The 14,585-nt window shown below is 40.5% G+C and overlaps 1 protein-coding gene across 2 annotated transcripts in view; it reads right to left on the minus strand.

Annotated features, from left to right (window-relative positions):
- DOCK1 (dedicator of cytokinesis 1) overlaps positions 1-14,585 on the minus strand; it is a 545,238-nt gene that overhangs the window by 391,956 nt on the left and 138,697 nt on the right. The gene's annotated exons all lie outside the window — the stretch shown is intronic.

Here is a 14,585-nt window from a genome sequence, read left to right on the forward strand (position 1 = left end):
AACATGACATAACAAATGGAGGGCAAACAGATAAAGGAATGACTTGGGAAGGGAGTGGAGAGAAAGTATTGAGGGGGAGAAAGGACAAGGTGAATCCTGTTGCTTATACTGCATCACCTCTAAAGTAACTTTTATAGTCAAATTTCACACATAATAGATATGAAATATTTCATTTAGTGCCAAAATTATTCACCAAATTAAACTACTCAGCCGTCTGAGAACTCTGATACTAGTTCACGGTTTAAAAAATGAAGTACCAAGTAGTCAAATATCAGCCATTTCATTATGTTGGCAGCTCCTATAATCTCAATATGAGTTTTACTATACACACTACAGACATTTACATACTCATAATCTACTGTTAATTAATTACATTAAAAGCTATGTTAAACAAACAAAAATGCATCATCAAAAATTCAAAACCTAGAAAGTACTAGAACTAAGATTTCACAGGCAACCTTAATTCTTCCTCCTTTATCATACGCATTAGGATACATACTTTAAAAACAACAGTATTTTCTTCAGTTTTCACACCATTCAAACATTAATGGGCATGTGTGATAAGAAAAATGACATGAGAGTTATTTTTAAGTTTTGAATTATTAAGAAAGTATTAATACCCCCTGAGAGCTCTCTGATAATACTGCCTTTCCTTCAACTTTCTACATTTCATAATTATCTTTCTGGCAAAATACTACCCAGAATGGAATAGCACAAATGGATCCCAAAATACTAGTCAGAATAAATTTGGCCCACCCCGCCACCCAGCACCTAGTGCTGCCCTTGGGTCTTAGTGTTGACCTACATGTAATGTGCAGTGTGTTATGGACCATGTCTGCATGTAGAGACCAGGTTGAGCACCACAGCCAGTGCCTGCTCCAATGAACAGCCCAGGACCCAGAATGCATGTGGCACCCACTCTACAACTAAGCTGTACACACAGCACCTGCTCAATTCGCCCTCATAAAGGACCGCGCTGCCCTGGCCAGGCTGGTTCAGGACCTACACAGATGCCACACGCAGCACAATTTTGGACAGGCAGGAGCAGGTTCCATGCGCTCTTGATCCAGCATGCATGGAAGTGGGGTACCCAGAGCCCAATCGAGTCCATGGAGGCCAGATGAATAATATTCCAAAGAGATGTACCACAGCCAAGCAAGAAAGAAAACTGTCTCCCTGTTTCCGCTGTCCTATTATTTATATGAAAAACAGACTAATGACAGAATTACCATCCTCTAAAACCTCCAGAAAAAAAAAAAAGAGACAGGATCATCTTATCAGGGCTTCATTCTTAGAAATGCTGAGCTCCCACAGTTCTTCTCTGAAGCAAATGGGAGTTACAAGGACTCAGCTACTCTTCAGCTTAGACCAGAGTATCCAGCTTATCAGCTCCTGTGGGCCAGAAGGACACAGGACTGGTCTGCTGGCTGGGTTAGTCCCAGACTACCCTACTTGCTGCTTGCAGAATGCAGAGCTGGTCTGGCATACACTCCACACAGCACACAGGGTTGGAGCCAGCATGTGCACTGCATGCACACAGGCCCAGTCCGATGCCCATGGGGCAGCACAACAAACCAGATCATAAATTTAGACCGTAAATCACTGGCCAGACATTTTTCAATTATCACAATATGGGCCAAATGTCATGATATCACAGATAATTGAGGCTATCTAACTGCAAAGGTCAGAATGGATTCAAATCACAGAAAATATTCACACAGCTGTACAGCTTCGTTTTGGAAACAGGTAGCCACAGATAATACTCTGCAAAAATACAATTGTACTGGTCTGTTTTCAAACAACCAGCCATTTCTGCCAATCTAATCATTTAAAATCATTTCTACTATTCTTGAATAGGCTGGTTCAATTATCAAACTACTGATTCAAGTGCCATCTCAATCCAAATTGTAAAACAAAAGAAGGTAAAAAATATTTAGTTTGTTATCCAGTATCAATCAAATATTTTAATTGTCTTTGTAGCTAAAAATATTGTTGGTGATTAATACATACTATTTTAGGGTAAAGTTCAAGGTACATTATACAGTATAATTATTTTAATTAAATCCATTAGCATATCTTTATATAAGATTAGATGAGCTCTCAGTGATACAAAATAAGCCTTTACTTGAATAATGTATGAAGCAATTATTAATTTACATATTTCGCAAGAAAATGCAGGTTAAACTGATCTTGGTTAGATGATGGGAGAAGAAATGCACACAAATCCATTATTTCAGGTCCAACCAGTAAAAGTTTCCATCTCCAACCAGCTATGGCCCATCCATGTAAGCGGCTGGCTTGGGTAACTTGACAATACTACTGCAATTTAGGAATGACTTCTGATCCTCATCCACCTCCATTCAAGAAACATTTTTCGTATGGGCTGAAGTATTTCAGTAATGCTAATAAACATGCCTGGCATTCAAATATAGAGACCAGACACACTAAAGAAAGCAGTAGCTTTGTGATCACAACAAGGAAATTCTGGGGTTCTGATAGGAGAAATGATTGAGACATTAAACCGTTAGTTGATGTCATGAATCACTCTACTGTACTCCACAAATTGCAGTCTTCCTGAAAGATTTTCTGAAAAGATATTGACCCAGTGTTTGCAGGACAAATTATGCAAGTGACATCAGTCGCCTGTCTCCCACCCTCAGATACACTGGGCACATCTATACCATTTCTGCAATGATGTGGGAAGTGTTATCAAGAAGTGGGCCCTTCTTCACCTGCTCCCACTGTACATGCACCAAACCTGGAAAAGGAAGCAAGCAACCCAGGCAATGGGTACCCCCCCACCACCGTTCTAAAGCATGTCAGAGACAAGGACCTTAGAGATAACAGAGATGCCACCCTCCAGCAGGCTTTATCTGGGTTTATATGCAGAGCAGTGGACAGGGTCTGATTACTAGCAGCATTCTCGAGAGAGCTATAGAAGCAGTATAGTTATGCCTACGCAGCCTGAACCAGATGACCTCCAGACCTATACCCAATTTGTCAGATGGAAAAATTCAATACCAGGAAAAACAAAATCATGAACAACACACACTGAAAATGATTTCTGGGACTAATACATAAAATGCTTGGAACTTAATGCACTGTGGCAACATAGTAAGGCGGTGGAGGGAAAGGGGGAGAGAGATGACCCAAAAAATTGTGTAGCCAAAACATTCCAGTGAAGGCAAAGCATCAAAATGTTAGACACACAGCTGTATTACTGAAGCCAACCTGGAGAAACAGAAACCTCCAAACTCCCAATATCTTATGGTAATACAAAGTCTTACTGTACAGCCCTGAGGCAAGATTAGAAACTTACCATGGCCCTACTAGACAAGGACAGAATTTATGCAAACATGAGATACTTAGTTGGTGGCACAACTGATAAAATACTTCCCCACTTCTCAGAGAGATTTGTGGACGTCTGTCATAGAGTCATAGAAAACTAGGTTGGAAGGGATCTCAGGAGGTCATCTAGTTCAACCCCCTGCTCAAAGCAGGACCATCCCCAGATGCATCATCCCAGCCAAGGCTTTGTCTAGCCAGATCTTAAAAGCTTTCAGTCCACTTCCAGGACCACTTCCATGTCTGCCGCCAAGCACACTGCGGGGGTCCCCCTGAATCCACCCAGCTCTGCAATCAGCCACAGGGGGACCCAGGGTGCCCCCCCAGACCCAGGAGACACCAGTAGCCAAGTTGGGGAGTCGGGGGAGCCCCCATGCGTGCTCCCCAGTGGACCTGGAACTGGACCAGAAGTGCTTCTGGTCCACTTCTGGGTCTGCTGCCAAGCGCACTGAGGAGCTCTCCACACTCCTGTGGGATGCTCCATCCGCCCCACCACTGCAGTGTTGACAAGCTGACGGGTACCTTGAGGTATGTAGAAAAAACATCTAAAGTTTTGTCTATGTCCGAATCTCTCTGAATCAATTTGGAGGGTTCCAATTCAATTCGGAGAGATTAAAGGGCCTCTTGATTCTATTTGGATTCGGAGATTCGGCCACTGAATCAGACCAAATCTCCACCAAATCTAATCAGGGACCAAAGTTTTGCACAGCCCTACTGCTTACCCTTATATTCTGCTGTCTACACTGACCAAATGGGGCAACCCCTACCAAAAATAACTAATGGACACCGAGAAGCAAACAAAAGTCTGTGGTAGAACACTTTAATCTCATTAAATATTCCATCATTGATCTCAGAGTAACTGTTCTTACACACACAAAAAAAACATAACCCTGTAACATGAAACTGCAGAACAAGAACATCATCCACAAACTGGATTATGTTAACCTTCAACTGAGCAAGAACTATGGATTCTTATCTCATTACATAGGCTATCTGTTAACTCAAGGGTCTCTCAAGGTGTTAACTGCCTCACTCATCTCAACTGATCCAACCAACCCACTTTTTATCTCTCTTACCAGCATCCTCTCCTGTGTCCCTTTCACCTCTAAATGAAAGCCCTTCTTTCTTCAGTTCATTGCATCTGGCAAAGCAGGTTGTTGGCTATGAAAACTCATGCCTTTCTGAACCAATTAGTTTGGTTCTGCCTAATTTCAAGCCTACCTTCTGCCCGATTTCAGATTAACATAGATTAACATGGCTAACAACTCTCTATTTATGAATTGTGGAAATTTTGCATGAGATCCAATGCCTTAAAACTTAGACTCAAAACCTTCCCTTGCCTTTACGTTTTGATGGAAGACGTGATTCACTGCTGCAGAGGGCTATATAGAATAGGAAGACTTCAGATCAGGATTATTCTTAAAACAATCCTATTTGATCCTTGAACTTCACTGTCTCACAGACAAGTCTGCCAAAAAATATAACCAGGTTCTGAAATAAGGAAAAGGTTTTATTGCTTGAAAGAAAAAAAAATCCACGCTCAACACAAGAACAGGAATGTCTACACTACACTACAGGCACTCTACATAAGGCTGTTTACATATATGTGTCTCATTTTGTAACAGACTCTCTAATATGCTAACAAAGAAAATAAGGAAACTTACTTAAAAATGGGGACATGACTTAAAACATTAATTCACATGATTTTGGAACAGGGGTACAATTTAATTTTTAAGATCACAGATCAGGAGGCACGGACAAGAGGGAGGACCAAAAACCCTCAAGCTTGATCTCTCTTCGGGTCTCTAACACTGTGTGTATCATTAGCTACATAAATCAGAATGACTTCAAAGCAGTTTCTATTTGGCTCACACATTTGCTTTTGTCCACAGGCAAAAAAAAATTACTAATTATTAGTATTATTAATGTACCTTACTCCAAATTTCCCCTCTGATGAAGTGGAAAAAATAAGGCACTTTGGAGTAATTAAGTGTTCTGACACCATCTAAGAATACCATTTCAACTAATACAAATCACTGAAATCAAATACAAATCCATCACCAACATAAAACTGACCACCTTGTAGATTTTTAGGGTTGGAAGGGACCCCAGTAGATCACTGAATCTGATCCCCTGCCCGGGGCAGGAAGGAGCGCTGGCGTCAGATGATCCCAGCTAGGTGCTTGTCTAGTCTCCTCTTAAAGACCTTGAAGGTAGAGAGTGCCACCTCCTTGAGAAGCCTATTCCAGATTTGGCAACTCTCACCATAAAGAAATTTTTCCTAATTTCTAATCTAAATCTGCTCTCCGTCAGTTTATGGTCGTTGTTCCTAGTAACCCCGAGGGGCACCCTGATAAACAGAGTATTCCCAATTCCTTGCTTCCCCATCCCTGCCTCCCATGAATTTGTAGATGGCCACAAGATCCCCTCTCAGCCTCCTTTTGTGGAGGCTGAAGAGATTCAGGTCCCTCAGTCTCTCCTCATAGGATCTTACCTCCAGGTCCATAACCATACAAATAGCGATGGACCCTCTCAAGGTTATCCATATCCCTCTTGAAGTGTGGTGCCCAGAACTGGATGCAGTACTCCAGCTGCAGTCTTACCAGTGCCTCATAGAGGGGAAGTATCACCTCCTTAGACCTGCTCGTGACACACCTTCTAATGCATGAAAGAGTGAAGTTGGCTTTACTTATCACTTTGTCACACTGATGACTCATGTTCATTTTGAAGTCAACTATGACTCTGAGATCCCTTTCTGCTGCTTTGCTGCTTAGAAAGTCACCTTTCAGCCTGTAGGTGTGTTGGTGATTCTCTTTCCCTAGATGCAGCACTTTGCACTTAACTTTGTTAAACTGCATCCTATTCTGTTCTCCTCACGTTCCCAACCTGTCCAAATCTGCCTGAATCCGCTCCCTGCCCTCCAGTGTGTTTACTTTTCCCCATAATTTGGTGTAATCCGCAAATTTGGACAGAGTGCTTTCCACGCCCTCAGCCAAGTCACTGATGAAGATATTGAACAGCACTGGTCCAAGAACCAAACACTGGGGAACTCTAATGCCCACATTTTTCCAGGTTGAAAATGACCTGTCCACCACCACCCTCTGGGTGCACCCCATAAGCCAGTTCTCCTGCATTAGGTGAAGGTCCTTTACACCGGTTAGGAACCTGCATGAATGGGCAAATCTAGCTGATTGCTCCTCTCAGATGTCAGGATAGTTTAGGTCACCCATGACAACCATGTCCCTCATAGTGACTGACCGAAAATCATCTTTGCAACAGCATGTCAACAGAGTTATCTTGAGCATGAAAGAGTAGCAACTTACTGCATGGCATGTTTTGATAGCTGTCACTGCCCTGAAACAACCTATCAGCCTTAATTAAATAACTAAGGCTGCTTACAGACGTGGAAAAAGCAAATAAACAGCACTTTACTTTAATCTTGGTGTGCTCCCATGCTGAGTGTAGTACAACATACAACCAGATTGAATCAGCTATTAGACAAAAGTGCCAAAAAGCCCTGCTGAAGCACCCAGTCTATACAGATGCTATGGAGTCAGGTCTAACTAACACGCTATCTCTTCTAGTAAAGCGCTGTGGGGGAGTTTTGGGGGGAGGGGGATGCTCCGTGTTTGTCAGTACCCTATTTGTTCAAAGAAAAAAAAACAAACAGATGCATAAGGACAACTATTGCAAGGACTCAAACAATGGCCCTCTTACAGTTTTAAGACATGAAGAAGCAAATAGTTTGAATTTTTCCCCCCCTCAGTCTTCTATATAGTTTTGATAAAAATTTAAGAAATTTAAACAACACAGATTAGGAAATTAATTAAAGATAGTAAGACTTATTGCTAGCAAATAACTGAAAAATTCCAAAACCATCCTTCATTGAAACTTTTTGAAGATCTAAATACTCTTCACATAAACTTAAAATGAATAAGTCCATCACTGGTGTTTAATTCTCATTAATTCTGTGAGGCAAAGAAGAAAAGGTATTTTAGTGCATACCCAGAAAACCTGCCAGACAAAACAGCCACCTTCAATTCCCAGGCTGCCATTACTGCTCTTGTCCCAGAGGGCTGTAGAAGATATTTCATCTTAAACATTTATAGGATACTGATCACTGTAGCATTTAAACATTAAAATATTAAGAACTTCATCAAGATAACCCAAAATAGAATCTTTGCTTGCTACTTATACACTGAAACACTAAAAGGCTGTTTTCTCTCCCCCAATTCTTCTTCCCATCTCTTCTCTCACTCCCTTTCCCAAATGACCTGTTCATGGAGAGGTTCACCTTGACCTCCTATCCTGTCTTCCCAGTTCTGCAGGAGAACCATCTGAGCCCAGCAAACAAGTAGCAGTAGGTTCACTACAGACTTATGGAGGATGAAGACAAGCTGGAACCAAATGCTAAATGCCATCTGATATTTAACATAGTAGTCAGTAGGAACTGGTTACAGGGCCATGATTTTACTGCATACAGGCCTGCACGAAACCTAGGACTTGCTGACTAGGTTAAAATTTTCTGTAATATTTTCACTACATTTTTTGTTGCACTCCTTTCTTATGATGCTTTTAAATGTGGGGAGGTAAGGTGGAAAGATGACTAATGATCATGATCTTACATCCAAGTTCTAAGCAAAGCTCCTGCAACTAACAAACCAAACCAAGGACAAAATAATAAACAGAAGAATTAGCCTTTTTTTCCATTGATGTAGGACTATAATTTTAGAATAAGCCCTACAATATAATTACTAAATATTTTGACATTTTTCATGACATTTCAAGATTAGCGCATAAGTAATTAAATTTAGATGTCAAATATTTTGACAAGCTGCATGATTTTCCCCTATTTAAATGACAGATACTAAACCTTTCAACTGTCTCTTAAAATGCTCTGCCGCAGATTTTAGCTGGGACCAGTTTAAACCCTATAATAAGGAAAAGATCCTCATATTTGGCTTTTCAGAGTTTAAACTCTTCATAGAAAAAACTCTCTCTTTCGTGTTTTTGCCAAGTAAACTTTAATATTGGAAACAAATAATATTAAAAAAGATCAAGTAATAAATGGGAATTTAGACCAAGTATGAGAATGGATTATATGCTGCCCAGTGTAACTTGGTGACACTTGACCCACACTACTCTGGTATAACCTGCTAATAACAACATCAGTTCAAAAGTAATTCCCAATTCATCAGATAAAAGCTAGCCTGTGATCTTGTGGAGGAGTCATTTTTAAAATATATACACTTAGAGTCAATCTATTGCTTCTGAATTCTTTTTTCAATTAAGAACATTGTGCCAGAAAGGTATAAACTCTCAAAGTCTATCAAGCTCTCTCTGCTGCTAGATAAAAATGGAAAAATTTGAAATATTATAGGTGGTGATAGGTGATGATATTATGACTTGACATCAGCCCATTAAAATAATAATAAATACCTAAATAAATACATGAAAACCTTTCCATTATTTAAGTTGGCTTTGGATCAGACCTGCATAGGGCCTGGCCAACCAAGTACTTCAGCACGCACCTAAAGACTTAATCTCCTAATTGTAATTATTTGAGTAGTCCCATGAAGCATGTGCTTAAGAGTTTCATTATATGAGAGCACTAATGAGCATTTTGCAGCTATTACAAAAGAACTTATGTCTTTATCTGCCTATCAGTCAGTAATACATCCTGCAGTAAATATTTAGAAAAAACATGCCTACAAGCACTTTGCACCATTCTAGTTTATCATTTTTCAAAATTGTTAACAGAATCCAAAACAAATCCGGAATCTTACATTTTATATTAGAATTTCACAATCTACCAGCATGCAGATCAAAATAAAGCATTTGATGATAACGAAAAAGTTACTTCAGATAGTCCTATTTTAGACAATAGTTTTAATGCCTCTACACAAACAAAAGTAGCCATTTCAGCTTTGTGAAACTGGTTAATAATTCCAGACACCAATACCTTTAAATTTAATTTGTAGAAACAAGTAGAAAACAAATTTTAATATGATGACAAATCCCAAATGGCTCAATTATGAGTAAGATTATATGATAATGTGGTTAGACACTCCAGTCAGAAAAAGCTAATCCAAGCTGAGGTAAGCAAAATGTCTCTAAAACTACTTTATACCAATACTGATAATTATAAAGGATCAATTGTAAATTTAACTTTAACTCTTTTACAGTGTGCAGCTGAAATAGATACTTCATTAGCAGTAAAATAATTATAATGTTGATTATTCCCAGATGCTGGAATACAAAACTGCAGAGATATCAATTTCGGCAGGCAACAGTCTTCAAATACTAATACAACATTAAGGAACAATTGCAAACAAATTAAGCAGCTAACTTTTTAGAATGAACATTTTTAATTACAATTACTAACAAAGCATATGGCAGAAGTCCAACGTTTATGTCCCCATCCTCTTCATTACAAGACATTCAGTTTTTATTTAAATCTACAGGAAAAAAAGTCCTGAAACTCATGACAAGAAAAAGCACAAACATTAAGTGCTTCAGTTCCAGAACTTTTTAGTACTTCAATGCAGAGGCCTGAAACCTTTTCAAGTCACGGGCTGGAACAGGGGTAGGCAATTATTTCGGGTGGAAGGCCGCGTACTGAGTTTTGGCAAACCATTGAGGGCCTCATGACAGGCAACCAGGGGCACATACATATTCTTTTTAAAAAAATTTTAGGAGCTCTGTGGGACACATAGAATGGCCTGGCAGGGCCGCATGCAGCCCACATTTTGCCTGCCCCGGGCTAGAACAACCGAGCTCCAGTGTGATGCAGTGCAGGTGGCTCTGGGGGCATATCAACAGCAGGAGGCTTTCCCTGTCGCTGCACTGCAGCCAGGCAGTTGAGAGCTGGATGTACACTGCCACCGCTTCTCCCAGCCCCCCACTCCCCACAGCTAGGAGGTGAGCACAGCTTCTAGCTGGAGTGGGGTTGCACTAGGGCCAGGAAGCTGGGGACCGTGTCTATATTCCTGCTCCTCCTTGTTCCCACCCACCTGTGACATGGGCATAGCTGAAAGCTGCCCAGCCCTGATACAGCTCCCCACCAGCTGGAAACTACACCCACATGACAACATTGGGTAGGAGCGGCGCAGGGGAGGAACAGCAGCACAGGCACAACTTACAGCCAGCGGGGAGCTATGCTGGGCCCAGAATGCTTCCAGCTGAGTAACTAGTGGGGAAGAGGCACAGTCTGGAATCAACCTCATTGCTTATCCCCAGCATAGGCATAAGACAGGGAAAGCCCGCCAGCTCCAGGGGCCAAATCCAGAGCTTCATGGGGAGACCTGGCCAACAAATTGTATGCTACCAACCCCTACTTCAAGAGGATAGTTCCATAATTAAGTCATCTGATTAGATAAGCATATAGCATTGGAAATGTGTTGCATTATTACAATTTGCATCAATGTTATCTGGACACTTTCAAACAACTATGTTTAGATAAAAAGTGGCTTTCAAGCACTAAAGATGTGGCCTTGACATTTCACAAAAAAACAGAGGAGGGAAGGAAGATCCCTACCCCCAACTGTTTGAAATTTACAATTTTCCAGTTAACTGACCAAATGGAGGAACACTATAGTAAAAAGAGAATGTAACAAGGATAAAAGTAATACAATTATGAATTTATTCAGTTTATATCACTGGCACATCTTGATAGTTTTGTAACATATACAGCAAAGAACATTACTGAAGTCATTTTTAATGTATTACAGCTATGAGACTTTTCAAGGGAACAAACCTCTCCACCAGAATCCAGCAGAACTTCAGTAAGCTTTTGATCACCTTTAAATGAAGAGGAAGTAAGTTTGGGGAACAAACGAGAACGTGCTTTGTAGAAAATCAACATGAAAGGGTGGCAATTCTGTGTCATATTATCACTTCTGTTTAAAAAATAATTACACCACAACCAGAATGCTATATATGAAAACCACAGTAACAAGTATTCACAAATAAGAAATGCTATCATACTGAACAATTACACCAAACTGACTGTACACTAAAGAAGCAGGAACAAACTACAACAAGAGATAATTAACTATACCAAATAAAGCCAAGTAACTGAAAATAATAAGATCCAAGAAAGTCAAAACCTAGCTTTAAGCAGATTGAACTACCCAATAACTAACAATCACAGTTCTTTGCACATCCAATATACAGGCTGAATTTCTTAGATTGTACTGTTTCAAAAGGTAATTGTACCTTACCCCTTCAATCATCACAATCACCTATCTAAAGCAGCTCCTCCTTTGGGGCTTTTAAGATATTTGAAAATTAAATAATTTGACTATGAATGTATTAATGGTCATTACCTTTCCCTAAAAATGTTTAAATGAGGTAGCTAAAAACTGGCCAAGTAGCTTGAGGTTTATTAGTACAGTAAAATGTCTTATCACGTGATGCATTTAATTCACAAGTTCTACAGTTAAAAAAAATTGTTTTTGCAAAAGAACTTGCAATCATCATTTAGCAACCTAAAAAGATATGCGACATGGTCCTGTGGTTAGATCTTGGTAGACCATGATACCAGGAATGTAACTTTGAGCAACTGGGAAAGCTGCCCGGGGGGGAGCAGGAGAGAGGGAAAGGGGAAGAAGAGCAGGAGAAGATAAAAAAAAACCAACAACTCAGCATCACCCTAACAATACAACTGCACCACCAGTACAGCAGCAGGCAAAAGTTGCCACTGCTCTCTTGCATCACAGCTACCCTTGGTACCTAAATGCTTTGTTAAGTTTCTTCCCAATACAATCCCTTCGCCATCGTACTGTTAGTTGAACTACTTACTAGCTTCAGTCCTGAGGCACCCACAGTTTCTACAGCTTACTTCTAGAAAAAGCTTGAGTTTTTCATGATGGTTTTTCACAGCCAGCATTATCAGTTGTACATATTCTAATAGTAATCCCAAAAAGAACCTTAATATTTAAAATATTAAAACCCCACTTTAATAACGGACCCTTTTTAAATACCACATCACCAAATGTAACATGATATAAAAAAAAAATTAATATATTCTTGAGTTAATTATTGAAGCATTGTTTTGTATTTGTATAACAGCCCATATATCCTTTATTCCTGATAAAAAAATACCAAAATGTTGTTTTACTCATCAAGAACAGAGTTCCAAAAATCTCTGGATCTCTGCAATTTTGAGAAGGTGAGCATATATATCTATTTAAGTGTACAGGTTAGGGAAAGAAATAACGGACATTCCTCAACGCAAATCTAAAACACTTAACTGAACGAATTTTGTACCATAGTAGCATAACACGACAGTAAAGGGTGCAAAAATGGTAGTAGCATCCTTCTACCATTTGATCTAAAACTAATAATAAACAAACAAACAAAAAAGCTGTTCTATACAATATAGAAGGATTTCTGTCTCACATTCTACCAAACTGGAAAAAAATAAGCTTCCCTTGCTACATGGTATAAAACTACTTCTGACAGCTTTTAAATAATGTAATTCATAAAAAGATGTGGGAGTTTATTAATTTATTTTACTTCTGTTCATTATGTAGTTGGAAAGGTTGAGCAATCCTTTCAGAAATGCAAAATGGAACTTACTATGACGACAATCAAAAATGAGTCAGTAGCAAACCACTAGAAGCAAATTATATTCCTATGGAAAAAAAAATTAATACCAGGAAGTTCCAAGTTATGACACATTCTTGGATGTATAACAATAGGGAACATGAGGTACAAAATATCCACTTTTAAAAGGTAGATTTTTTTTAACAATATTTTACTCTCCTAATTGAACAACAGCATTCTACTTATTCCTTTCAACAAACAGCTCTTGCTGCAAAATCAAATTAAATGTTTTCTACCTTGATGTAGGGAAAATAATGTAGTATAGATTAAGAGCAACAATTATTATATGGTATGGAACAAAAAGCAGAACATGAAGTGTGCATTTTCCAAATCCTTCATTTAAACCTGCATCTGTAATTATGTGTTCAAGAAAAAGAGCAGTGGTTCTGAACCTTTTTTGGACTTCAGGCACGCCTCAATTTGTAATTTTTGTCAGTTGAGCGAAACTCAATTTCAAAAGTATATTACAGTGCTTACTTGCTTGCAGAGGACCCAACAGTGTAGCTGGGAGAATCATCCAGGCATGAGGTTGTATTTATCTGCTTAGTTCATCTGCTAACACCTCACTTACATCCTCACACCTCATGATAACCTGAAAAAGATCTGGGAGCACCCCAGATGCTCCCAGTTGGTTGAGTATCACAGAAAAAGTATATCAGAGTGGTCAATGTGGCATGTGTGCCACATGAGTGTAGCTGCTGTGACACATGAGGGCTGGTGGCAGGGCTGCAAGTGAGAAGGGGGGAGGAAGGGTATGTTACAGCTCTCTTAGCTTATACAGCCCTGAGAAAGCCAGGGCAGCAGCGCTGATCCTAAAAGATGCACAGTAATAAAACAGGAATGGCTAATTTGCAGCAATATACCACAGGCAGCCACTGTGATATGAGAACCCCAGGCACTCAGTAATGGATGTGCCAAAATGGAGGCAAGGCGGAAGTGGGAGGTCAAGCCTCCTGCCACAAGGAGTGCAGAGGTAGCAGATTGCTTCTGCAAAAGGTGGTGTCACTTCCAACAGCCAAATTAAGACTTGATTTGCCCTGAAGTTATGTCTAATTAAGGAAGTGGTCTCCAACCTTTTTAAGTAGGAAATCACCTTGTGCATTTAAAAGTAACCTAAAATCTACCATGCACCACCGCCCCTCTGCCCAGAAGGTAAGTCTGTGGGGACGAAAGTGGGGGAGGGCAGAGATCAAGGAAGAGGGAGAAAAATATATTTGGGGGTGCATCCCCCCCAGCAGGTAAGTCTAAGGGGGAAGGGGTGGGGAAGACAGGGCAGATCAAGGCCCCAGCCCTAGCCCCACTTCCCCCCTCACCACTGGGACCTCAATCTGCCCCCACCACCCAACAGCAGTGAAGGAGGGACTGGAGCTGGAGCAGGAACAGGCCCTGCACAGCCGAGGTGTGGGACAGAACCATGAGCAACTCACCCGTGGGGGGTGGGGAGGAGTGGGTGGCATGCAGCCTGGGAGGGCATGGGGGGGAGAGGGGGAAGAGATGTGCCTCCAGATCTGCATGCTGGCTGGACCGGCTGCCACTGCAGGCTGAGGCCGGGGCTATGCCGGGCTGTGCTTCAGCCAGGCAGCAGCAGCACTGGGAGAAGGTCGCAGGGGAACGAGGGGAATCTGTGCCAC

The sequence above is a fragment of the Crocodylus porosus genome, unplaced genomic scaffold (genome assembly GCF_001723895.1).
Source record: "Crocodylus porosus isolate Cpor-Errol unplaced genomic scaffold, CroPor_comp1, whole genome shotgun sequence".
In the NCBI taxonomy this organism is placed as follows: Eukaryota; Metazoa; Chordata; order Crocodylia; family Crocodylidae; genus Crocodylus; species Crocodylus porosus.